The sequence below is a fragment of the Silene latifolia genome, chromosome Y (genome assembly GCF_048544455.1).
Source record: "Silene latifolia isolate original U9 population chromosome Y, ASM4854445v1, whole genome shotgun sequence".
Taxonomy (NCBI): Eukaryota; Viridiplantae; Streptophyta; class Magnoliopsida; order Caryophyllales; family Caryophyllaceae; genus Silene; species Silene latifolia.
In genome coordinates, this window is record NC_133538.1 from 364,985,105 (window position 1) to 365,012,830 (window position 27,726).

The window sequence follows — 27,726 nt, forward strand, 5'->3', positions numbered from 1 at the left end:
TAACCGATTTGCATGCAAACAACCGTGGCTCTTGATACCGATTGAAGGAAATGTAGATCTTTATACATACTAACATACTCATATACGTTGAAATTAATTTGTCATAAAATTAAATACGGATTTTATGCATGCAAACAATATAATAAAATAGAGAAGAAATCATATCCTTACATTGAAATTTCGGTTCAAATGGGCACAAAAGAAATCTCCTTTTCTTTTGTTCTTGAGCTTTCCTTTAATGGAAGAACAATATCCAAGTGTAGGATCTCTCCTTAGGAATAATACCCAAAGCTAACTCTTAATCTAATTAATATTATTTGAGCTAGTATAATATTAATCTAGTGAAAAATTGAACCAAAAATTATTTGGTTTTGACTCCTAAAACCGGGTAGGAGAGGAGGAGAGGAAGAGAATTATTTTTATCTCACTAGAAAATAAAATTGTGAAGTGAATGAATAAAATTATTACCCACCAATTCATATGGTGAATAATAATTAAAATAAGCAAAAGAACTCCTTGTTCTTTTCTAGGTAGAACCGGGTAGGAGGAGAAGGAAAGGCCAATGCATGCACAAATTGTTCTTTACAAGAATGTGTAGGGTGCATGGCTAGAATTAGGTTAATCATCATTATGCTTACCACTAATTAAACAAACACAATATATGTTTAAACCACCTCCCATTTTTGGCACATATGATAATATGGGATCCATATTATTTTTGTCAAATGTCAATATGTCACATGTCATATGTGACATAAATTTGTTATGTATTTTTATCATATTAAAAATCAACGCATTAATAAAAATACGTCATATACAAAAATCGACTTAGTAATTCATAATTACTTGTACCAAAATATTTTACCGTTTATAAATCGCATCTATAATAATTCATTCAAATCCAATTGTTTCTTTAAACAATAATTTCATCCGAGTAATGATACAATTCGATTACTCAGACCGTATCTCATTTAATCACATTTCAATTTGATACGTAAATTTTACTTCCAAAATCGTCCGTCAATTTTTCAAGTAATTTAATTAACTCGTAACATTATACGATTAATTAAATGATCAATTAAGAGTGTTGCCCTACGGTATGACCTAGGGGTCAATCGATCACCACCGTCACACGACAAGTAATGTCAAACTCTAGTCGACCAATCATTACCGATATATGTTGACCAGTTGACAGTAACAAAATTACTTCCCAATTGTATTCTTTAAAATGAGATTTAATAATGATATTTAAATCATGTGATCGCACTATTGTTGAGGACACATTTCCCAACAGCATTGAGTTGCTTGACACGGTTTTCGAGTGGTTGTTTTGGGCTGTTTGTTTCGGCTTTAGGAGCTGCAATGAGCCGTTCACGGCCTGTCCATGGGGGCTGCTCATGGCTACCCTGTTTTAGGATGTTTGTTTAGATGGTTGTAGGGGTTGGGTAAGGGTCGAATGGTGGTTGTTTTAGGGTAGTGAGTACTACTGACCGGGTTGTTGTGAGGCCGTGTATGGTCGGGTGTTGAGGTCGGGTAAGGGCTGCCCAGCTAGTCCTGAAGTCGTGGATTGGAAATGTTTTAGCACTAGTTGGTTTCTTTGAAATATTTGGATTTCCGTCTCGTGTTTTATATAACGAAATTCGTTAAATATCGCTCATTTTGATATTCTTCTCACATAATTTATAATTCTGCAATACATTTAGTACTTATCTCATTTGTATATGTAATGACATGTTTCCATTTTAATATGAGTCGCATGAGTTATTCATGCCTGGTGGATAGTAAATGGTTTATCTTACATTTGAGTCATTTATAATTGAACGCTTGTTTTGCTTATTATAAATGGTTCATTTCCGTTTGTTTGCATTTTTATTTAAGTGACAAGTAGTGAAGAAATGGATTACTTATTTACATTCATGATTATGATTTGGCATGAAATGTCTTATTTAGATTATCATCGGCTCATTTCATTAGTAGTCTCTTTCCAAGTTGATTCGTATCGCTTGGTTGAGTCGTGTTCGTTTGATAATGCCTTTATGCTATACCGTATTGCTTGACTTATGTTTACGCCTCTTTCGGACTGTCCTGCCGATTGTGGGTTTAGCTCATATCTTCTGCCTCTTTCGGACTGTCCTGCAGATTGTGGGTTCTCGATTTCCGATTTAGGGTTCGGGTCTTGGATGCGGACTGTCCTGCCGCATGTCGAATCGGGAATTGTCTTTGTCGAGAGTCGGCGATTTAGACTAGGACTGAGTCTTGGGAGTACCATTGTCGTCCTACCAGGGGAATTATATATTGATATATGAGTAGTAAAGGTCTTGCTTGGTTATAGATATTGGTATTTGTCTTTCATGTGTTGTTTGACTTGGTCCTATCGGATACTAGGGGTGAGCTATAAGCCCTCTAGTTGCGATATGATCGTCGGGATTGATGTTCCCATCCGTTCTTATGGTGAGATGCAAGTCATAAGTATGAATGTGACATTAGTAGCCACGTCCCATACAATGTTTGTTAAGTGGTTTTCCAAATAATGGCTACAGTTTCTATTCTTGTAATTTGCATTGGTTGATCCCTTACTTAACTGCTTCACCTGATTCATATTCTAATCTCATATCTATGTTGTAGTTCCTTGAAATGCGTGCTTTTGCATAAATGACCGTATTCTTATCTTTCATATTATTTAATTATTTCACATGAGTAGTGAGTCTCCATTATGCCAATATTAATCCATCGTATTCCATCTCATTTAATTGACATGTTTAATATATATAAACTTGATATTCTTACCTTTTTTGAGTATCTTATGACTTACCTGTTCTTGTTCTTGGTTATGTTCATTTTGGCATTTTGTGGCTGGGAGAACCTTGAGTTACTCCCCACTGACTGTGGCGTTCATGTTTACATGAATGACAGGTATTAGTGGTGCATTCATGGGGTGAAGACATGTGTGAACTAGCGAGCACTTCGGCCTAGTAGTTGGTTTATTAGGATTGTTTAGACCCACCTTTTATTGTACTGTCATTCGAGGGATATATTTTCCCTCACCTTGACTATCACGTTTGTATAATTTAAACTTTATTTTCGCATTCTTTATTTGCGTTTTGTATTTTAATGAACCCGCGCTTTAAATTTTAAAAGTTATAAAAATTTCTTATTTTCCGCTTGAATGTATAAGTTTAATCCTCCGCTTTATCGCGGGGTGTCACAAAGCCACTCGATCGAGTACACCTTGGGCTCGATCAAGGCACCCCCCCTGTTGATGATTTTTCGCCTGTTTCAGCTACGGCATTGGAAAAAAGTAGGTTCCTTGATCGAGTGACTACTGGGCTCGATCGAGGCAGTTCTGTAACTGACGATAATATTTCCAAACCGTCTTCTAATGCAAAAGAAGCCGATCCAATCAAAATTCAACTACCTTTTCCTCAAAGATTGCAGAAAACCAAACTTGAACAATAATTTGGGAGGTTTATGGATGCAGTAAAGAATCTTCAAGTGACAGTGCCATTTACTAAATTTGTAACTCAAGTGTCGGCTTATGCTAATTTTTTTAGAGAGATTTTGTCAAAGAAGCGGTCTTTTGATGAAGTGGAGACTGTCGCATTCACTCATGAATGCTACGCCGCATTACAAGCCATTTCTCCACCTAAGCTTAAGGATCCAGGGAGTTTTTTTATTCCTTGTACTATAGGCCCTTTAACTATTGACAATGCTTTATATGATTTAGGAGCGAGCGTTGGTGTCATGCCGTATAAAATTTGCAATTAATTAAACATGACTAAGCTTAAATGTACTAACATGACTATTCAATTGGCTGATAGGTCTATTAAGCACCCTATGGGTATCTTAGAGGATGTGCCAGTTAAGATAGGGAAATTTTTCATTCCAGTCGACTTTGTAGTGATATATATAGCTGAAGATTCTCGTGTTCCTATTATTCTAGGACGACCATTCTTGCATACAGCAGGGGCGGTTATAGATGTTAGACATGGGAGTCATACGTTCAACATAGGAGAAGATACTATCACTTTTGGTCTTGACAAAGCATCACGTCCTCCTGATTTAAAAGCTTCTTGTCATATGATTCATGCTCTTGATCCTACTTTTGATGATTGTCTTGCTTTATGTTTTGACAGGAATCCACCTGACGCCCCTGCTACTGTGTCATATACATGGAGCAAGGAAGTGGATGAAATTGAGAAGCTCATTTATGGAGATGATCCTCCTCCTGAGATGGTTTACAGCTGTGGTGAGAGTATTGACATAGAAGCCGAGTTAGATGCCTTGGAAGCTGAGATTTTCAAAAAGGAACCAATCAAAGTTTTTGATGAAGCTCCTAAGACGGATGAAGTGCCCTATCTCCTACCAAGTGATGATGACTTGAAGAACGATGAACATTGCTCTTATTTTATTTTAGACTTTGAGTTTGATGAGCAAGAACTTTATTTGTCATTTATTTTCTCTTGGACTTTTTATTTGTGCTACTTATGCTTGTGTGTAGCACATGCGCTACTTTTTGATTTACTATTACGAGCTTTAACTTGTATTGATTATGATTTGTGTGCGCATTTGTTCTAAATGCAGAATTCTTACTCGCCAGATGGTTCCTCGATCGAGTGCTGGCAGGCTCGATCGAGTAACCATGTTTTTGGGTTTATAGCGTGGCCAGACGATGATAGGATTGCGCGGTTGATTATTTTCCCCTGCTTTGCAGCTGGTTTGGGGGAATTTCAATGCTCTTACCCGGTATTCTCTTCCCTTGTACCTTCTTTTATTGTATTATTTCTTGTTCTTTCCCTATTACCTTTGTTAGTTGTGTCCTCTAGGTTGCTGGAGATTTGTGTGTGATTGCTATACTGTTGGGTCACAATGAGGACACTGTGACATTTAGGTTTGGGGGAGGAGTTTAATTATGTTGTGTGTCTTTATTTATTATTGTGTGCATTTATATCAAAAATCCATAAAAATTTAAAAAATTCAAAATATAAAAACATGTTTTTCCTTTGTTTTAGGTCGAGTCTTGGTGAATTTAATAACAATGATATTAAATTGGATTATTTTTGCATTTGAATCCCGTTTAGTTGTCCATGTACATTGTTTTGACCCGTTATTCATAAAAACAAAGCACATAATTCAAGTCTTAATCGTATTGACATGCCTTATATTGATTATATTTGACACAATTATGTTGGTAATCTACTTAAATTCTGAGGTCTATAGAGCTTCATAGGCCAGGAACATCAATAAACTGGTCTCATTGTCAATTAGGCTTGAGTGTGGTTTCTCCTTGTGGAATATGTAATATCAAACTGCATAAGTATGCCATTGGTTTCTTGATACTTTTATTACTTTCATTTGACTAAGTACATGTGGATAGGCGGTTCTTACCGTTCAAATAAGCCATACATTACCTTTTGTTTAGTCCGTTTGAACCCTTGTAGCCATTTCATATCCTACTTTCATAGCTACAATCCAAGAATTTGCCTACCTTATCGGGACAGTCGCAGTTACTTGTTTATCATGTCTATTTTTCTACTATGATTGGGTTTGAGACTATTATTGTCAATTGTGGGTGTAGTAGAATTATTTAGCAATTGTGTTGTATCCTTGTGTTGGAAAAAAGAAAAAATATGAAGCAAAAGAAAAGAAAAAGGAAAAGGAAAAGGCAAAGGAAAAAAAGAAAGAAAAAAAATCGAAAAAACAGAATTAGAAAAAGAAAAGAAGAAAAGAGATTGCTTCATTTAGTTTTGTCAAGGATCGAAAGGATGGTCGTAGAGTCTAATGCATATTTGGAGAGTAGTTCATTCGCTCCCATGTGTTGTGAAGTTGAGATCATTTCTCTAAGTTGGGTTCATTTGTTATTTTAAGATTTGATTTTGGTTTTGGGTTAGAGCTGCGACTACCGTCTTAGCTCCACATATCCATAACGTGCTTTGACACAAACCATTTCTATCCCTTTAACCCATTTTCCACCTTTATTGTCCTTGATACATGTACTTTTATCTACATATGGTGATTGCATATTAGTTGGGGAAATCTCTATCACATTAGATTGCATGCATGTTTCATAAGTTGAGTGAGTGTTCTACTTCTTTCTATCTTTACATATAACTCACCCTTACATACTTATGAGTGCATGAGTGAATCCGCGAGAATCCGACTAATTTGTCTTACAAGATCGAAAGGTATTTGGCATTTGTCTATAGTATGGTGACTTGATACTTGAGCTACGTTTTCTATTTCCTGTACCTTTGAATTTGTTTTATTGGTACATTTGGTCATTGCTTTGTTATAAGATATGGATAGCTTGGGATTTCTATGTGCATTAACATTAGCTCTAAGTTGTTTATTCGCCATTTGTATGATTGCCTTTTGTATTGTGTGTTGCTTTTCTTGAGGACAAACAAAGAGATGGTTTGGGAGAGTTTGATGAGTCATAATTATATACATATTTATGCCTCCCCTTAATTGCTTTTGATACGGTTTTCGTGCTAAATTATATTAATTACATGCCTTTTATGTTAGAATGTCGATACTTTCGGTTTTTGATGTTTAATGCAGGAATGATGCATTTGAGGAGCAAAGGAATGAAATGGCAATCGCGGAGTAGACATGAAGGAACACACGAAGCATGGCACGGAAATCCATAAGAATGAAGGAAGAGAAGTTAAGAAGAAAACACGAAGAAATAAGCTGAATAGGAATGATTCCTCGATCAACTAGAGCTGGGCTCGATCGAGGAAGTGATGACTCGATCGAGTAAAGCCAGGCTCGATCGAGGAACCACTCTGTTATATAATTTCTGCAATTTTCCTTAAGTCGGTTATGTTTTATTATAAATACCTAAACTCGTACCCTAGGTTATTTACGCTTTATTTTCCGTAGTTTCGTAGATAGCTACTCTAAAACTCTCTCATATATTCTTATTTTAGTTTAGTTTCATTATTATTGTTCGGATTTTCTATCTTGTTCTTCATTATTACGGTACTCTTTAATCTTTCCTCAGTTATTATTATTATTCAATCGTTGTTCATCTTTTATGTTCTTAATTATACCTTCTATTATTGCTATTGTTATTATTATAATTAGTATGAGTAGCTAAGTTAATCATCTAGGGTGAAAGGGGATCTAGGTTGTTATAAAAGGGGTTATTATGAATTGATTGTTAAACTGCTTTCTATTGTTGTTCAATTATTTTTCTACTTCTAATTAGTTGATTACTGATCAGAGTTAATTAATTAGCCTCGCATAAACTAGGATTTTCACCGATCGGGTTAAGACTAGTATAGGCCGCGATAATTGAATTAGACCGACTTAATAATAGCGATTGCATGTTAAGTTAGATCTAAAAAGACATATTAGAATCGACCGATCATATGACTTTCAACAATATAAATTGCCCAATCAATGAATTAAATCCTACCCTTTGACGACTACCTAGTGAACCCGAATCCCTAAACTCTTTAATATTATTGTTATTCATCCTTTATTTACTTTGCAATTAGCTGTTAGAAACCAACTCAACAAACCCTCAAAATTGGTTACTTTAAGACAATCTAAATATAAACAAACTAGATAAATTAACTAGCCTCCCTGTGGATTCGACCCTGACTTACCGCTAGTTATTCTGTTAGTAGAAGTTTAGGTTTACTTTGATTAAGGTGATACGACTTTAGCGTTATCAGGTACTTGTGATATTTAGGCTTGGGACGCTTTTTATTTGGCGGTTTTTTGGATGTTAAATACTATTGGATGTGTTACTTTTTATTGGCATTGGAAGCACATCACATTATGGCAGGGTAATGTTTCACAATTTAATGAATCTTATACTTATTTGATGGGATGGTTAAGAGATTATCTATGGTTAAACTCTTCACAACTTATCAATGGATATAATCCTTTTGGGATGAATAGTTTATCGGTTTGGGCGTGGATGTTCTTATTCGGGCATCTTGTTTGGGCTACGGGATTTATGTTCTTAATTTCCTGGCATGGATATTGGCAGGAGTTGATTGAAAATTTAGCATGGGCTCATGAACGGACACCTTTGGCCAATTTGATTCGATGGAGAGATAAACCGGTGGCTCTTTCCATTGTGCAAGCAAGATTAGTTGGATTAGCCCACTTCTCCGTAGGTTATATGTTCACCTATACGGCTTTCTTGATTGCTTCTACATCGGGCAAATTTGGTTAATTTTTGTTTTGTCTTCACGAAAATCTCATTTATTTCGATAGAGAAGGGAACCTCCTTTCTTATACAATTTTACATCTAGGATCCGACTTGTATCATTGTTACTAATAGGAACTGAACCATTATGGCAAAGAAAAGTTTAATTCAAAGGGAGAAGAAAAGGCAAAAATTGGAACAAAAATATCATTTGATTCGTCGATCCTCAAAAAAAGAAATAACCAAAGTTTCGTCGTTGAGTGATAAATGGGAAATTCATGGAAAGTTACAGTCTCAACCGCGTAATAGCGCACCTACGCGTCTTAATTGACGTTGTTTTTTAACCGGAAGGCCGAGAGCGAACTATCGCGACTTTGGGTTATCCGGACACATACTTCTCGAAATGGTTAACACATGTTTGTTGCCAGAGGCAACAAGATCAAGTTGGTAAAGATAAAAAGCTATTTTAATTTCTATGATCATCATCGATCATAGAGAGCCCCTTTACCATTCTGTATAAATGGGTTATTCTATTTATAAAGATATGGTAAAGGGGTACAAACAAAAAGTATTCGTCCATTCGTTCCCAGTTCTTTACTTCATCGCGGGGTAGAGCAGATTGGTAGCTCGCAAGGCTCATAACCTTGAGGTCACGGGTTCAAATCTTGTCTCCGCAAAATATTTATTTTGTCAAAAAACAGTAGGTTTGAATTAGGTAACTAGTAAGCTAACTAAAATACTAATTAATTAGTTTTTTCTTTTGTTTGAGGTGATAGAAAAAAAGAATGCGAAGTATAGAATCACTACACTATCGTGATCAACTATATTAAAATTTATCTTTATCATAGTAAAGATAATTTTTTCTTGAGCGGATGGCGGGAATCGAACCCGCGTCTTCTCCTTGGCAAAGAGAAATTTTACCATTCGACTATATCCGCATGTTTTCCTTCTTGAGAAGGAATATGTTCGCACCTAATATTAATATATAATATAAAATATCTGGATCATATTTGGGTAAAGTGTGGCCCGATACTCTTGCCAAATCAATTCCATTTTTTTTTTCAATTCATTCAAGAAGTTGAAGTTTGACCCCTCCCTCTAAATTTTTATTTTTATTTTGGGGGACTTATCTGTTATATTGATTAAATTTTACTGTGTCTCAGAACCGAAAATAATTATAATCTGGGGGAGTGGTTATTTTTGGATCTGTAACACATAGGTTCAAGAAATGAGAGAATTAAGGATCCCCACCAGAAAAACTAACCCAATCCATAATGATGTACCGGAAAATAAAATATTTTTGTTACTTGACCAACCATCAGGAGAAGCAAATACAACGGGTACGCTAATCGGTAAGATTGATGAAGTAGCGATTAATGCAAAAACAGCCAATTGGAAAGCTATAGTCATAATTATAATCCTCCACGTTACCAACAAACGAACTATACCATTTGATACCCATAATCAGTCATTGTACAAAAAATGTATCGCAGAGGGATTTTATACTACGGGAATCCATTTTTTTTTATATTTACCACTTTAATGGAACGTGCAAGAAATTTTTAAATTATTAATTAGTCATAGATTATACATATACATGGATGGATGCCCTCTATCAACTTATATCCATCTAATCCTTTTACTCGTGATGATATCAAAACTCATATGACCATGTTCTATTCGAGGGAATAAGAATAAAATGAAAATGGAATTATGTTGGAGAGATGGCTAAGTGGTTGATAGCTCCGGTCTTGAAAACCGGCATGGTTCTTTGTTCAGAATTATCGAGGATTCGAATCCCTCTCTCTCCTTTTGATCTTTCAAGAGACTTTTTTTTACCAGACCGGGAAAAATAAAGGGAATGGCTCGGCCATCTCGCCTAGTCGAGCCATAAAATTAAAACTAAATAAAAGAAATCTATAATCTATAAATGAAAAAAAAAGACTTTTACGTATGATCAGATTCCAATCTGTATGATGTAATAAAACGTATTCTTACTTTGGAAACATTAAAGAAAACATTAAAACATTGAATTTATTGTCTCAAAATCACGATCAATTCCTTTTTCAAATCCTGCTGCAGCTGCATGAGCCCTTCCCGCATGCCACAAATGGCCTACAAATAGGAAGAATCCTAAAACAAAATGCGAAGTGACTAACCAACTTCTAGGAGAGACATAGTTGACCGCATTGATCTCGGTAGCTACACCACCCACAGAATTAAAAGAACCTAAAGGAGCGTGAGTCATATATTCAGCTAAACGTCGTTCTTGCCAAGGTTGTATTTCTTTTTTCAGCCGACTCAAGTCCAAACCATTTGGATCCCTAAGGGGTTCTAACTAAGGAGCGCGCAAATCCCAAAAACGCATAGTTTCTCCCCTAAAAATAACTTCTCCAGTCGGAGAACGCATTAGATACTTAAACAAACCAGTTGGTCCTTGAGCGGATCCCATGTTAGCGCCAAGACGTTGGTCTCTAACTAAAAAAGTAAATGTTTGGGTTTGAGAAGCTTCTGGTCCAGTGGGCCCGTAAAACTCACTAGGATAAGCAGTATTATTGAACCAGACAAAGCAACAAGCAATGAAACCAAAGACGGATAAAGCACCTAAACTATAAGACAAATAAGCTTCTCCCGACCAAACATTTTAAGATATGCCAAATTCCACCAAGTATACAAATGGAACCTATCCATACATGCCCCCCCCCGATTATATCTTCCAGATCGTCTACACTAACAATCCACCATTCTCCCCAAAAGGCGATTTTAGTAAATAACCTAATATAATACTTGGACTAAGGGTTATGTTGGTAAGTTTTCTTACATCGCCCCCTCCCAGAGCCTAGGTATCATATACGTCCCAAAAATAAAGAGCTTTGAATACTAGAAGAAAAGCGCCTATACCTAACAATATTAAGTGAATGCCCAAAATAGTGCTCATCTTATTTCTATCTTTCCACACATAACCAAAGAATGGGAAAGATTTTTCAAGAATTTCAGGGCCCAGAAGTGAATGATAAATACCACCAAAGCCCAATACTACCGAAGAAATTAAGTGAAGTACTCCAGATACAAAGTATGAAAAGGTGTCTATAACTTCTCCGCCGGGGCCTACCCCCCATCCTAGCGTAGCAAGGTGGGGAAGTAAAATTAATCCTTGTGCATACATCGGTTTCTCTGGTACAAAATGAGCCACTTCAAAGATATTCATTGCCCTGGCCCAGAATAAGATTAATTCGGCATGGGCTACATGAGCACCAAGTAGTTTACCGGATAAATTGATAAGTCAAGCGTTCCCGGCCCACCAAACGAAACCGGTGGTTTCCTGGTCACGACCGGCTAAAGCTAAAGTTCCATTAAAGAGCATTTCCACGGGGTAGAACCTCCTCATGGAATATAAAGTTTTCATGAGGCTGATCTTGAGCCGCCATCCAAGCACGAATACCTTCGTTTAAGAGAATATATGGTTTTCATGAGGCTGATCTTGAGCTGCCATCCAAGCACAAATACCTTCATTTAAGAGAATATTTTTGGTGTAGAAAGTCTCAAATTCAGGATCTTCGGCTGCACGGATTTCCTGGGAAACGAAGTCATAGGCACGTAGGTTCAAGGCCAGACCAACTACCCCAAGAGCACTCATCCATAAACCGGTTACTGGTACAAATAACATAAAGAAATGTAACCAACGTTTATTGGAAAAAGCAACCCCAAAGATTTGGGACCAAAAATGGTTAGCGGTGACCATTGAATAAGTTTCCTCAGCCTGGGTTGGGTTAAAAGCCCGGAATATATTTGCCCCATCACCATCTTCAAATAAAGTATTTTCTACGGTAGCACCATGAATAGCGCATAGCAGAGTGGTGCCCAATACACCAGCAACCCCCATCATATGAAAAGGGTTTAGCGTCCAATTATGAAACCCTTGAAAAAAGAGGATGAATCGGAATATGGCTGCTACACCAAAACTAGGCGCAAAGAACCAACCTGACTGGCCTAGTGGATAAATTAGGAATACAGAAATAAAAACAACAATTGGGCTAGAGAATGCGATTGCATTATAAGGACGCAATTGAACAGATCGAGCAAGTTCGAATTGGCGTAACATAAAACCTATTAGTCCGAAAGCGCCATGAAGAGCAACAAAAGTCCACAGGCCGCCTAATTGACACCAACGAGTAAAATCTCCTTGTGCTTGGGACCCCACAACAACAAAGAGTGTGCTAAACTATTAGCAGGAGTAGAAACGGCTGCGGTTAAGAAGTTGTAGCCTTCCAAATAGGAACTGGCCAACCCATGGGTATACCATGACGTTACAAACGTCGTACCCGTAAACCAACCCCTACAGCGAAATAAGCTTAAGGAAAGAGCAATAGACCAGACCAACCTACAAAAACGAAACGGTCTCTACGTAACCAGTTATCTATAATATCAAACAAATCTTTTTCATCTTTGGTAAATTTACCAACGGCTATAGTCATAGTGATCCTCCTATTCAACTACTTCAACCATTTCCGAGCACCTTATAGAGTTATAGCATTAGCATTTTCTGGAGTTCGAGAATTATTTTATTTCTTTTTTGTATTTTTTGATTTCTCGTCCACGGAACTTAGTTTAGCGATAGGGTTTCGAAAAATAAATCCTTTAGCGATTCATAAATGAACTTAGGTTAAATTAAATTAAATTATTTATATTTATTAATTTTAACTTATTAGCCTTAACGATTAACTATTACTTTTGTGAAAAAGGAACTGTTCAAGGAACAGCCAGATCTACTCCCTCACTGCCGTCGGGAATTTAAGAGTATATCTTTTCATTTTCGCGGGTTAAGGTAAGAAAGGTACTTTGACTATTTTTTTATTTACATTTTATTCTGTCAAAAAAAGAGAGAATTCCTATTTTTATTTAATTAAAATTAAATTTAATATGATATTCAATATTCATTCAATAAAAAAAAGGAAACTTGAAATAAAAGTTTCTTTCCCGGATGCATTCTCCATTAAATTGTTGGAACAAAAATATGGGGGTGCATGGATATAGAAATTGTTTGTACATGAAGTCGCGCTATATCGAATAAGATTTCAATAGATAAGGTCGAACTTACTTCCATTTGGGAATCAAAGAAAAAATAGATATTAAAAATGGCTTTTTTTTTATGCTGTGATTTGTAATTTAATAAAAGTTTTATCCTCTTTATGAGGAAGATAATAGCCAATTTTTTAATGCGGAATTGGAATAACGAGGACACAAAGAATTAGTAGGAAATATCGACAAATTCATGCAGAGTTTAAAGAAAAAAAGGTCAATTGTTTCATTTTAATCTCAATCACATTTTAATATCAGAATAGTGGGTAGAGTCATGATTAATAGGTCAGGTCCAGTTATTTTTTCATTTGTTGATTTATAATTTTGTTATTCTAAACAATTTTATTGAAATAAAAAATAATATAAAATCTAAATATTTAATGATTCAACAGACCGCTTATACGATTATTTAGTCATTATAATGAAGATTAGTTCAACTTTATAATATAATTATATATTAGATATCAACAAAAACTCTTTCGCGTGTAAATATGATGGTGTTTTTTTATGAAACACCTCAAAAAAGCCCCTTATCGGATTTGAACAGATGACTTACGCCTTACCATGACGTTACTCTACCACTGAGTTAAAAGGGCCCTTTTATATATTTAAAATATATATATTAAATATTATATATAGTTAATTCTTAGCTGAGTCACCATTTATATATATTCTATAATAGAAATCAGAAATATAATATACATATAAAATATATTTAATGAAGTTATTATATTCTATATTATACAACTTACATATACATAATTATAAGTAGGCAGCTAACCGCTCGTTTCTAAATGCGATATTGGGGTTTGTTTACCTTAAAGCTCCTTTTTTTTGAGTAGCTAAAGCACGTCCTGAACGGATCCTTTGAATTATCTATTATTTAGATTTCCTCCACTAATTTAATAAATTTTATCTTTTATACTAAGAAAAAAAATTAGAACGAATTTTTTTATAGTTTATAGATTTAATATTGAATGGTTTGAATGAATTATTAGAAAAATGAAATGAAAAAAAATTTGGATGTAATCATGTTAGATGGAAAGACCCCTTGAATCTAATTATTGTTATTTAAAATTTTATAATAATATATATTAGATTCGATTATATTGACAATTTCAAAAAACTGTTCATACTATGAACATAGTATGATGGCAGTTGGGACACGTATGCCCCTATCGTCTAGCGGTTCATGACATCTCTCTTTCAAGGAGGCAGCGGGTATTGGACTTCTCCTGTGGGTAGGGTACTACGAAAGGATTAAAGACCATATATATAGATCATTATCCTTTCGTAACTCTTAACGGTTAAAGCGAGCCTCTTCATTCTGAATTAAAGAATGAAGAATTCATAAAATCTCCCCAAGTAGGATTCGAACCTACGACCAATCAGTTAACAGCCGACCGCTCTACCACTGAGCTACTGAGGAACAATGCCAGACTCGATCTCATAGAATTAAATTACCGGTCTCAACAAATGATCAATATGAGCTCGAAGCTTCCTTCGTAACTCCCGGAACTTCTTCGTAATGGCTCCCTTCCCTGCCTCATTTCATAGAGAACCTGAAAATGGCTCTATTTCATTATATTCCATCCATATCTCAATTCCAATCATTTAATATCCCTTTTGTCTCATCGACATAAGAGATGTCGTTTCTAGTCTATCTCTTTCTATTTCTAGATATGGAAAGTTAAAAAATCATCATATAATAATCAAGAAATTGCAATGCAAAAGAAAAAGAGAGGTTTGTGATGATTTTTCAATCTTTTCAACTAGGTAATCTAGTATCCTTATGCATGAAGATAATCAATCCGGTCGTTGTGGTCGGACTTTATTATGGATTTCTGACCACACTCTCCATAGGGCTCTCTTATCTCGTCCTTCTCCGAGCTCAGGTTATGGAAGAAGGAGAAGAAGAAACTGAGAAGAAGGTATCAGCTATTATACGCCTCTGCATCTAGCATTGGGTAGACCTCATACAATAACTGTCCTAGCTCTACCCTACCTTTTGTTTCATTTCATCTGGAACAATTACAAACGCTTTTTTGATCATGGATCTACTAGCATAAATTCAATGCGTAATCTCAGCATTCAATGTGTATTCCTGAATAATCTCATTTTTCAATAATTCAACCATTTCATTTTACCAAGTTCAATGTTAGCCAGATTAGTAAATATTTATATGTTTCGATGCAACAACAAGATGTTATTTGTAACAAGTAGTTTTGTTGGTTGGTTAATTGGTCACATTTTATTCATGAAATGGGTTGGGTTGGTATTAGTTTGGATATAGCAAAATCATTCTATTAGATCTAATGTACTTATTGGATCTAATAAGTATCTGATGTCAGAATTAAAAAATTCTATGGCTCGAATCTTTAGTATTCTCTTATTTAGGCCGAATGTCGTAATCCATTTTTACTAAGAAACTGAAAGAAACATCAGAAACGAAAGAAAGTGAGGATGAAACAGCTGTAGAAATAGAAAAAAAAGTCCGAGACGAAGGAGACTAAACAGGAAGAAGAGGGATTCACCGAAGAAGATCCTTCTCCTTCCCTTTTTTCGGAAGAAAAGGAGGATCCAGATCCGGACAAAATTGATGAAACGGAAAAGATCCGAGTGAATGGAAAGGACAAAACAAAGGATGAGTTCCACTTGCACTTAAAAGAAGCATACTATAAAAATAGCCCAACTTCTTATTCTGGCAATCAAGAGATTTCGAAGTTAGAAATACTTAGGGGGCGTTTGGTAAAAAGAGGGTAAGGGAATGAAATCAAGAAAGGGTAAGAGAGGGAAATGAATGGGATCACCCATATTATACTTGGGTGTTTGGTTGACAATTTGAGGGAAAGGGAATTATTAACCTAAAAGCCAACATCCACCACCTCCACCACCATTAACAACCAAACAACCATGTTCCGTTGCGGCAGAAAGATCGACATTATCAATCCCAACACCAGCACGCCCAACAACTAGACCTTGCAAAATGGGTCAGACCCGAATGACCCGACCCGAAAAGGCTGACCCGAGACCCGAAAATGACCCGAACATGCTTGACCTGAATATGACCCGAAACCCGAATTGACCCGACCCGACCCAGACCCGATCCGAACATTGTCTGACCCAATGTTGACCCAACCCGAGGTGGCCCAATCCGAAAAGACCCGACTCATAACTAACCTGATCCCAAATGACTTTAAGTGGCCCAAAATGACCCGAAACGACTAGTACTAACTCATATTATTACTAAATATATCAAAATAAAGCTTTATTGGTTACAATAATCCCTAATAAATAGTTAAATTTGCAAAATAGTATTTCTTAATCAAAATAGTATTAACTTAAGTGCTTAGCCATTAACTCAAAAGCAACCTGACCCAAAATGACCTATACCCGAAAATGACCCGACCCGAAATGACCCGACAACAGGTCACCCGAAATTGACCCGAAATCCGAAAATGACCCGACCCGACCCGACCCAACCCGACCCTAAATATGTGACAGACCCGAAATGACCCTGATACGTGCATTTTATATAGTCTTTTTAGCCTATTTTATGCACGTATTTCTATGCTTTTATCGTAGTTTATGCTACGAAATGCCCCGAATATGCTACTTTGGGTTATTTTGTCTTATTTGCAGGAATGAACCAGAAAGTAGTGAAATCAAGCCATTTATCGTCCGTTTTGCATACATTTTGGAGGAAGAATGAATTTGGAGCGGAATTATTACTGTCTTGGGATGCGTGAAGCTGTTTTGGAAGCTAAAAGGACAAGTCAAAGTCAAACTAACGAGATTAATGAGCTGCTGAAGTCAAGATTCACTCGATCGAGTACTTAACTGGTCGATCGAGTGGTTTTAGGTCAAATAATCAGGCGATCGAGTACTTTAGTTGGTCGATCGAACTGTTTCATATATGGGTTTAGTCGATCGAGTGCTTCTTTTGGTCGATCGAACGGTCTGAGCCTTAGTTTGCTCGATCGAGTAGTTTAAAACCACTTGATCGAGTGGTTTATCTTACGGGTTTGGTCTTTTTAGTTTATTTCCGTCATTAGGTTAAATAATTCCTATTTTCTTATAAATAGGAAGGTAGGACGTCAGTTGTACTCTCTCTCTTTTTCTCACCGACACCATTGACGTTACTTTTACTGCTCCTACTTTGTTCCTCTATTCCGGTTTTATTTCAGTAACATTTCTCTCCCTTTTCCTCTTTAATTTAATGTTAATTTTTCTTCCTCTCTTTATTATTTATGTTCTTTATTTAATTATGTTTAGCTAATTTCCTTAATATGTTAGGACTAGGGAAGCCGTGGTAGCAATATGTTAGGATTGACATGATTAGATTAGTTTTGCGATAAGAATTGTATTAAGCAATATAATTGTGATTAGGTTGAATGAATGCATGCAGGAGACCGGTTTATTTAGTTACCCCCGACCTGGATCGAAAGATTGGAAGGGAAGGCTTGCTTAATTACAATAGGTGATACCTAATTAGGGCGAAAGCTAAGTTAGAGAGACCCTAGGGCGATTAGAGACCAAAAGGGTATAATCGTAGGTTTAAGGACCGAAAGGTGACGACCTCGCTCTTCTTATCAATAATTTAATCGACTCAGTTGACCCGATAGTGTAGCTGCCACGGTAGACCGATTCCTAGCATATTTCTCTCTTTTATCTGATTTACCCTTGCATTTCTTCATTATTTTCTCTTATTCTTTTCCCTCTTGCCTTAATCTCTTTAGTCTAGTCAAAACATTTCAAACCCCCAATTGTGACATTAGACAGATAGAATAGACAAGTAGATAGTAAACCGCCTCCCTGTGGAGATCGACCCTACTTACCGCTGACTTCTGTTGGTAGTAATCTAGGTATTTATTTTTGGTATAGAAACGACCGTATCAAATTTTGGCGCCGTTGCCGGGGAGGCAACTATTTATTTATTTGTTTAATTCTGTCTGTTTTTAGCCTCAGGGGATTTTTCCCTTGAGGCCGTTCTAATCTTTTCTTTAGTGCTGTTTTGATAGGCCTTACAGGTTCTACCTAGACAGTTCTAGGTGAAATATCGTCAAAGGGAACGCTTGAGTACCTTTGACCCATCACCTATGTCCCATTATATGGCACAGCAGGTGATTTACTGCGGGAGATGTGGTGCTGCTGAGCACAATGCAGCCTTTTGCATGGCGGAAAATGGCGAAGTTTACGCGCGTTCAAAGAAGTCATCGAGCTAGTCAAGCAGCTATAGTTGTGCCGCCACATCCACCCTATCAATGGCCACCGCAAGAATATCCTCCTGATATACAGAAAGAAGAGCTTGCGGAGCTGAAATCTTTGTTGGAGACACTTGAATTCCAGATGCAAGATGATGATAGACGCACTTGTGCGCGATTTGATAAGCTCGAGTCTGAAATTGCGCAGTTAGTAGCTGAGTCGGATAGTTGGCAACCAGAAGAGGTATACTTTACCAAGAGCGGTTTTTCCCCTGAATAACCCGTGTTGCCCAATGCCGAGGATGATTTTTATGACTCGGACGACGAATTTCTATCATATTTCAATAGCTTACGCGAAGATTTATTTGTCAGACAGAAGAATCACTCGATCGAGTGGCTTATATTAGTTGATCGAGTGAATTTCCAGAAGAAAGCTCTCGATCGAGTGATAATTCTGCTCGATCGAGTGAAAATCAGGTAGGAAGTGGTCGATCGAGTGACAATTCTACTCGATCGACTGAATTGGCCAGCGAAAGCATTGATTCGTCATGTGGATTTGTTTTGGATGGCGATTTTGACGATGATAATGGATACGGTGAGTCTCCCCTATTCAAAGCCGAGTTAGATGCACTTGAGGCCGCGATTTACGGGACGAATTTCACTGAGGGCGACGAAAGGACAGCTGAGTCGGTATTTTCTCCTAGCACGGATGAGGTATTACATTCTTTTGTCGATGATTCCATTGAGAGCAACCTACCTGAGGTAATTAGTGATGATTTTATTATTGTTAATATTCAAAGTACGCTACCTCAGTTGACTTATGCTGCGCGTTTTAATGCTATACCCCCTCCCATGTGGACGTTTAATTTAACGAATTTTCACCGTCCTTGTCATTTCAAAATTGTTAATCTGAAACAGGACCCTAATTTATCGTCTACTGCTCCCGTGCTCCTATATTTTGTGGATAAATTTAGGAGCTCACATAGGAAATTTGTTAGACTTAAATGTTTATATACTTTTATTTCCTATTTCTTTATTCCACTGTGGTGCTACTTACGTTTTTGTGTAGCACATGCGCAGATGTACGATCTCATGCTGCGCGCTTTGAGCTGTTTTGATTATGACTGATTAGAGAGGCTCGAAGAAAAAGAAGGTCGAGCTGCGACCTGACTGAAGCTAGCGCTACCCGGGAGGCAACCCAGAGATTTAATTTTCATTTTCTATTTCATTTCAGTTGTAATAAATGGTTTTCATACCATAGACTATCTCAGTATGCTTGTTTAGTTAGTTTGCGGGCTGTTTTTATTTGCGTTTTGCAGGAACACACTGATGATCACTCGATCGAGTACTTTTTGTACTCGATCGAGCACTTTTGCTGCTACATCCACTCGATCGAGTGATTATTTTACTCGATCGAGCACCTGCAAAGAGAGAACTACTCTATCGACTGCTATTCTTCTCGATCGAGCAGTTTAGACGCCCTGTTCACTTGATCGACCACTGTTCGACTGCTAACGAGTGTTTTTGACTTGGATTCGCTTTCCGTGACGATATTTGAGCTGTTTAGCGACCTCCCACGTTGCTGGCTGGTTTGGGGAGGTCCCTTATTCGCGCAATCTTGTAAGCTTTCCGTATTTATTCGCTTTCTTCCTTTAGTTTGCATTTCCTTTCCATGTTTTGGTACAATGGGGGCATTGTACGGTTTGGTTTGGGGAGGTTATGCATCCATATCTATGTCTGCATATTGTTTTTATTTGCATTTCTGTTATCACGTTTATTTTTGTATGCATTGTTGTTTATTTTCTTAAAAAATTTAAAATCTCATAAAAATTGAAAAATTGTTAAAAAGTCAAAAAAATTCATGTTTATTTTAGCATATAGGTTGAGTCGGAACGGTGGATTTCAGTGATGAAATTGCACTGTAATTTGTCTTTTTGCTTAAGCCCTGCAATAAACTATTATTCTTTTTAGCTTTGTCTTATTGCATATCTACGAGTTAATGTTTTATTTAGCTGAACATATAGACTTGACCTGAAATTTTGGCAACCTACATATAATTTCTAAGGATTTAGAGCCTTATAAACTGGTGTCATTTGTGACCGGTTTCATGTAGGATTGTGAGTAGTTACTCCTTGCATAACATGTATCATCAATTTACACGTATATGAAATTAAATTGCTTTTTGCCGTCATACATTCGGGTTAGTGGTTGGTGTCACATGCAGGGAGGTGCTTACAATTTCCCTTTCTTTCATTTTTACCCATTTAACTCCACATTAGCCAAATCTGCCTGTTGACCCTTAACCACATTCCAAATTTAGCCTGCCTTGACAAGCTAGTTTAAATTGTTCTGCGGTATATTGTCTATTGTATCAAGTTTGCCTTGCATCTATTGATTCGGAGTTGGTATTTTAAGAAGAAAGGGAGGATGATGAAAAAAAACGTGAAAAAGAAAAAAAAAAAGAAAAAAAGAGAAGAAACCGAAAAAAATAGAAAAAAGAATAGAAAGAAAAAAAAAAGAATATGTTGATTGGTTGACGGTTTCACTCCTATGCTTTATCTATATCTTTTGAGGAGTATTTTCAGTTGGGTTTGGTGAGTTTTGTGCCAAATGAAGGGCATTGTGCTTATTTCATAATTGAGTTAGAAGTGGATGTTGTCATATGGTTCTGTTTAGGTACTAGCTTGGCCGCCTATACCTCCACATTCCCATAAATGTTTTGCCTTTTCTTACCCATTGCCTCACTTTACCATATTTTAGTAAGCCCTCGGCTGTGACAGGACCTTGTTTGGTTGGAATGTGTGTACGGTAGCTAGAATTGTCTATCATATTAGTTGCATGCATGTTTATATGGGTCGTAGTCTAGGTGAACGACTATTTTTCTTTCTCTCTTACATATATATGTTCACCCTTTGCTTCATGAGAGAAGAGTGACCCCGTGAGAGTCCATTATTAAAGGTCTTGCAAGGTCGACGGTTCAGCTTTATTATTAACATCCTATAACTCGTTTGCATTTGACTGTCTGCTATAAGTGTTAGCTTGCTTGCATTAAATTGGTTTAAGTGGGCATTTGTAGCTAGCTCTGAGTTATCTTTTCCGTTCCATTAGTTTGCATTTAGTTTACTCGAGGACGAGTAAAGGTTTGGTTTGGGGAGATTTGATACGTGCATTTGATATAGTCTTTTTAGCCTATTTTATGCACGTATTTCTATGCTTTTATCGTAGTTTATGCTACAAAATGCCCCGAATATGCTACTTTGGGTTATTTTCTCTTATTTGCAGGAATGAACCAGAAAGTAGTGAAATCAAGCCATTTATCGTCCGTTTTGCATACATTTTGGAGGAAGAATGAATTTGGAGCGGAATTATTGCTGTCTTGGGATGGGTGAAGCTGTTTCGGAAGCTAAAAGGACAAGTCAAAGTCAAACTAACGAGATTAATGAGCTGCTGAAGTCAAGATTCACTCGATCGAGTACTTAACTAGTCGATCGAGTGGTTTTAGGTCAAATAATCAGTCGATCGAGTACTTTAGTTGGTCGATCGAACTGTTTCATATATAGGTTTAGTCGATCGAGTGCTTCTTTTGGTCGATCGAACGGTCTGAGCCTTAGTTTGCTCGATCGAGTAGTTTAAAACCACTCGATCGAGTGGTTTATCTTACGGGCTTGGGCTTTTTGGTTTATTTCCGTCATTAGGTTAAATAATTCCTATTTTCTTATAAATAGGAAGGTAGGACGTCAGTTGTACTCTCTCTCTTTTTCTCTCCGACACCATTGACGTTACTTTTACTGCTCCTACTTTGTTCCTCTATTCCGGATTTATTTCAGTAACATTTCTCTCCCTTTTCCTTTTTAATTTAATGTTTATTTCTCTTTCTCTGTTTATTATTTATGTTCTTTTTTTAATTATGTTTAGCAAATTTCCTTAATATGTTAGGACTAGGGAAGCCGTGGTAGCAATATGTTAGGATTGACATGATTAGATTAGTTTTGCGATAAGAATTGTATTAAGCAATATAATTGTGATTAGGTTGAATGAATGCATGCAGGAGACCAGTTTATTTAGTTACCCCCGACCTGGATCGAAAGATTGGAATGGGAAGGCTTGCTTAATTACAATAGGTGATACCTAATTAGGGCGAAAGCTAAGTTAGGGAGACCCTAGGGCGATTAGAGACCAAAACGGTATAATCGTAGGTTTAAGGACCGAAAGGTGATGATCTCGCTCTTCTTATCAATAATTTAATCGACTCAGTTGACCCGATAGTGTAGCTGCCACGGTAGACCGATTCCTAGCATATTTCTCTCTTTTATCTGATTTACCCTTGCATTTCTTCATTATTTTCTCTTATTCTTTTTCCTCTTGCCTTAATCTCTTTAGTCTAGTCAAAACATTTCAGTCCCCCAATTGTGACATTAGACAGATAGAATAGACAAGTAGATAGTAAACCGCCTCCCTGTGGAGATCGACCCTACTTACCGCTGACTTCTGTTGGTAGTAATCTAGGTATTTATTTTTGGTATAGAAACGACCGTATCAAATTTTGGCGCCGTTGCCGGGGAGGCAACTATTTATTTATTTGTTTAATTCTGTCTGTTTTTAGCCTCAGGAGATTTTTCCCTTGAGGCCATTCTAATCTTTTTTTTAGTGCTGTTTTGATAGGTCTTACAGGTTCTAACTAGACAGTTCTAGGTGAAAGATCGTCAAAGGAAAGGCTTGAGTACCTTTGACCCATCACCTATGTCCCATTATATGGCACAGCAGGTGATTTAGTGCGGGAGATGTGGTGCTGTTGAGCACAATGCAGCCTTTTGCATGGCAGAAAATTACGAAGTTTACGCGTTCCAGCAGCGCAGTCGAGCTAGTCAAGCAGCTGTAGTTGTGCCGCCACATCCACCCTATCAATGGCCACCACAACAAGATCCTCCTGATATACAGAAAGAAGAGCTTGCGGAGCTGAAATCTTTGTTGGAGACACTTGAATTCCAGATGCAAGATGATGATAGACGCACTTGTGCGCGATTTGATAAGCTCGAGTCTGAAATTGCTCAGTTAGTAGCTGAGTCGGATAGTTGGCAACCAGAAGAGGTATACTTTACCGAGAGCGGTTTTTCCCCTGAAGAACCCGTGTTGCCCAATGCCGAGGATGATTTTTATGACTCGGACGACGAATTTCTATCATATTTCAATAGCTTACGCGAAGATTTCAGCGCTGTACAGGAAGAATCACTCGATCGAGTGGCTTATATTAGTTGATCGAGTGAATTTCCAGAAGAAAGCTCTCGATCGAGTGATAATTCTGCTCGATCGAGTGAAAATCAGGAAGGAAGTGGTCGATCGAGTGACAATTCTACTCGATCGACTGAATTGGCCAGCGAGAGCATTGATTCGTCATGTGGATTTGTTTTGGATGACGATTTTGACGATGATAATGGATACGGTGAGTCTCCCCTATTCAAGGCCGAGTTAGATGCACTTGAGGCTGCGATTTACGGGACGAATTTCACTGAGGGCGACGAAAGGACAGCTGAGTCGGTATTTGTTCCTAGCACGGATGAGGTATTCCATTCTTTTGTCGATGATTCCATTGAGAGCAACCTACCTGAGGTAATTAGCGATGATTTTATTATTGTTAATATTCAAAGTACGCTACCTCAGTTGACTTATGCTGCGCGTTTTAATGCTATACCCCCTCCCATGTGGACGTTTAATTTAACGAATTTTCACCGTCCTTGTCATTTCAAAATTGTTAATCTGAAACAGGACCCTAATTTATCGTCTACTGCTCCCGCGCTCCTATATTTTGTGGATAAATTTAGGAGCTCACATAGGAAATTTGTTAGACTTAAATGTTAATATACTTTTATTTCCTATTTCTTTATTCCACTGTGGTGCTACTTACATTTTTGTGTAGCACATGCGTAGATGTACGATCTCATGCTGTGCGCTTTGAGCTGTTTTGATTATGACTGATTAGAGAGGCTCGAAGAAAAAGAAGGTCGAGTTGGGACCTGACTGAAGCTAGCGCTACCCGGGAGGCAACCCGGAGATTTAATTTTCATTTTCTATTTCATTTCAGTTGTAATAAATGGTTTTCATACCATAGACTATCTCAGTATGCTTGTTTAGTTAGTTTGCGGGCTGTTTTTATTTGCGTTTTGCAGGAACACACTGAAGATCACTCGATCTAGTACTTTTTGTACTCGATCGAGCACTTTTGCTGCTACATCCACTCGATCGAGTGATTATTTTACTCGATCGAGCACTTGCAAAGAGAGAACTACTCGATCGACTGCTATTCTTCTCGATCGAGCAGTTTTAGACGCCCTGTTCACTCGATCGACCATTGTTCGACTGCTATCGAGTGTTTTTGACTTGGATTCGCTTTCCGTGACGATATTTGAGCTGTTTAGCGACCTCCCACGTTGCTGGCTGGTTTGGGGAGGTCCCTTATTCGCGCAATCTTGTAAGCTTTCCGTATTTACTCGCTTTCTTCCTTTAGTTTGCATTTCCTTTCCATGTTTTGGTACAATGGGGGCATTCTACGGTTTGGTTTGGGGAGGTTATGCATCCATATCTGTGTCTGCATATTGTTTTTATTTGCATTTCTGTTATCACGTTTATTTTTGTATGCATTGTTGTTTATTTTCTTAAAAAATTTAAAATCTCATAAAAATTGAAAAATTGTTAAAAAATCAAAAAAATTCATGTTTATTTTAGCATATAGGTTGAGTCGGAACGGTGGATTTCAGTGATGAAATTGCACTGTAATTTGTCTTTTTGCTTAAGCCCTGAAATAAACTATTATTCTTTTTAGCTTTGTCTTATTGCATATCTACGAGTTAATGTTTTATTTAGCTGAACGTATAGACTTGACCTGAAATTTTGGCATCCTACTTATAATTTCTAAGGATTTAGAGCCTTATAAACTGGTGTCATTTGTGACCGGTTTCATGTAGGATTGTGAGTAGTTACTCCTTGCATAACATGTATCATCAATTTACACGTATATGAAATTCAATTGCTTTTTGCCGTCATACATTCGGGTTAGTGGTTGGTGTCACATGCAGGGAGGTGCTTACAATTTCCCTTTCTTTCATTTTTACCCATTTAACTCCACATTAGCCAAATCTGCCTGTTGACCCTTAACCACATTCCAAATTTAGCCTGCCTTGACAAGCTAGTTTAAATTGTTCTGCGGTATATTGTCTATTGTATCAAGTTTGGCTTGCATCTATTGATTCGGAGTTGGTATTCTAAGAAGAAAGGGAGGATGATGAAAAAAAAACGTGAAAAATTAAAAAGAAAAAGAAAAAAAAAGAAGAAACCGAAAAAAATAGAAAAAAGAATAGAAAGAAAAAAAAGAAGATGTTGATTGGTTGACGGTTTCACTCCTATGCTTTGTCTATATCTTTTGAGGAGTATTTTCAGTTGGGTTTGGTGAGTTTTGTGCCAAATGAAGGGCATTGTGCTTATTTCATAATTGAGTTAGAAATGGATGTTGTCATATGGTTCTGTTTAGGTACCAGCTTGGCCGCCTATACCTCCACATTCCCATAAATGTTTTGCCTTTTCTTACCCATTGCGTCACTTTACCATATTTTAGTAAGTCCTCGGCTGTGACAGGACCTTGTTTGGTTGGAATGTGTGTACGGTAGCTAGAATTGTCTATCATATTAGTTGCATGCATGTTTATGTGGGTCGTAGTCTAGGTGAGCGACTATTTTTCTTTCTCTCTTACATATATATGTTCACCCTTTGCTTCATGAGAGAAGAGTGACCCGTGAGAGTCCATTATTAAAGGTCTTGCAAGGTCGACGGTTCAGCTTTATTATTAACATCCTATAACTCGTTTGCATTTGACTGTCTGCTATAAGTGTTAGTTTGCTTGCATTAAATTGGTTTAAGTGGGCATTTATAGCTAGCTCTGAGTTATCTTTTCCGTTCCATTAGTTTGCATTTAGTTTACTCGAGGACGAGTAAAGGTTTGGTTTGGGGAGATTTGATACGTGCATTTGATATAGTCTTTTTAGCCTATTTTATACACGTATTTCTATGCTTTTATCGTAGTTTATGCTACAAAATGCCCCGAATATGCTACTTTGGGTTATTTTCTCTTATTTGCAGGAATGAACCAGAAAGTAGTGAAATCAAGCCATTTATCGTCCGTTTTGCATACATTTTGGAGGAAGAATGAATTTGGAGCGGAATTATTACTGTCTTGGGATGCGTGAAGCTGTTTAGGGAGCTAAAAGGACAAGTCAAAGTCAAACTAACGAGATTAATGAGCTGCTGAAGTCAAGATTCACTCGATCGAGTACTTAACTGGTCGATCGAGTGGTTTTAGGTCAAATAATCAGTCGATCGAGTACTTTAGTTGGTCGATCGAACTGTTTCATATATGGGTTTAGTCGATCGAGTGCTTCTTTTAGTCGATCGAACGGTCTGAGCCTTAGTTTGCTCGATCGAGTGGTTTATCTTACGGGCTTGGGCTTTTTAGTTTATTTCCGTCATTAGGTTAAATAATTCCTTTTTTCTTATAAATAGGAAGGTAGGACGTCAGTTGTACTCGCTCTCTTTTTCTCTCCGACACCATTGACATTACTTTTACTGCTCCTACTTTGTTCCTCTATTCCAGATTTATTTCAGTAACATTTCTCTCCCTTTTCCTCTTTAATTTAATGTTTATTTCTCTTCCTCTCTTTATTATTTATGTTCTTTATTTAATTATGTTTAGCTAATTTCCTTAATATGTTAGGATTAGGGAAGCCGTGGTAGCAATATGTTAGGATTGACATGATTAGATTAGTTTTGCGATAAGAATTGTATTAAGCAATATATATAATTGTGATTAGGTTGAATGAATGCATGCAGGAGACCGATTTATTTAGTTACCCCCGACCTGGATCGAAAGATTGGAAGGGAAGGCTTGCTTAATTACAATAGGTGATACCTAATTAGGGCGAAAGCTAAGTTAGGGAGACCCTAGGGCGATTAGAGACCAAAAGGGTATAATAGGAGGTTTAAGGACCGAAAGGTGACGACCTCGCTCTTCTTATCAATAATTTAATCGACTCAGTTGACCCGATAGTGTAGCTGCCACGGTAGACCGATTCCTAGTATATTTCTCTCTTTTATCTGATTTACCCTTGCATTTCTTCATTATTTTCTCTTATTCTTTTCCCTCTTGCCTTAATCTCTTTAGTCTAGTCAAAACATTTCAAACCCCCAATTGTGACATTAGACAGATAGAATAGACAAGTAGATAGTAAACCGCCT

General features: G+C 37.1%; 2 non-coding genes and 1 pseudogene across 2 annotated transcripts; 1 reads left to right on the forward strand and 2 right to left on the reverse strand.

Moving 5' to 3' along the window:
* Positions 1–9,031: 9,031 nt before the first annotated feature.
* Positions 9,032–9,102, reverse strand: TRNAG-GCC (transfer RNA glycine (anticodon GCC)). The gene has a single exon. It is a non-coding gene; the product is annotated as a tRNA-Gly (tRNA).
* Positions 9,103–14,600: 5,498 nt separating this feature from the next.
* TRNAN-GUU (transfer RNA asparagine (anticodon GUU)) lies at positions 14,601–14,672 on the reverse strand. Its single transcript has one exon. It is a non-coding gene; the product is annotated as a tRNA-Asn (tRNA).
* Positions 14,673–15,039: 367 nt separating this feature from the next.
* Positions 15,040–16,006, forward strand: LOC141631775 (protein TIC 214-like; annotated as a pseudogene).
* The last annotated feature ends 11,720 nt before the right edge of the window (positions 16,007–27,726 follow it).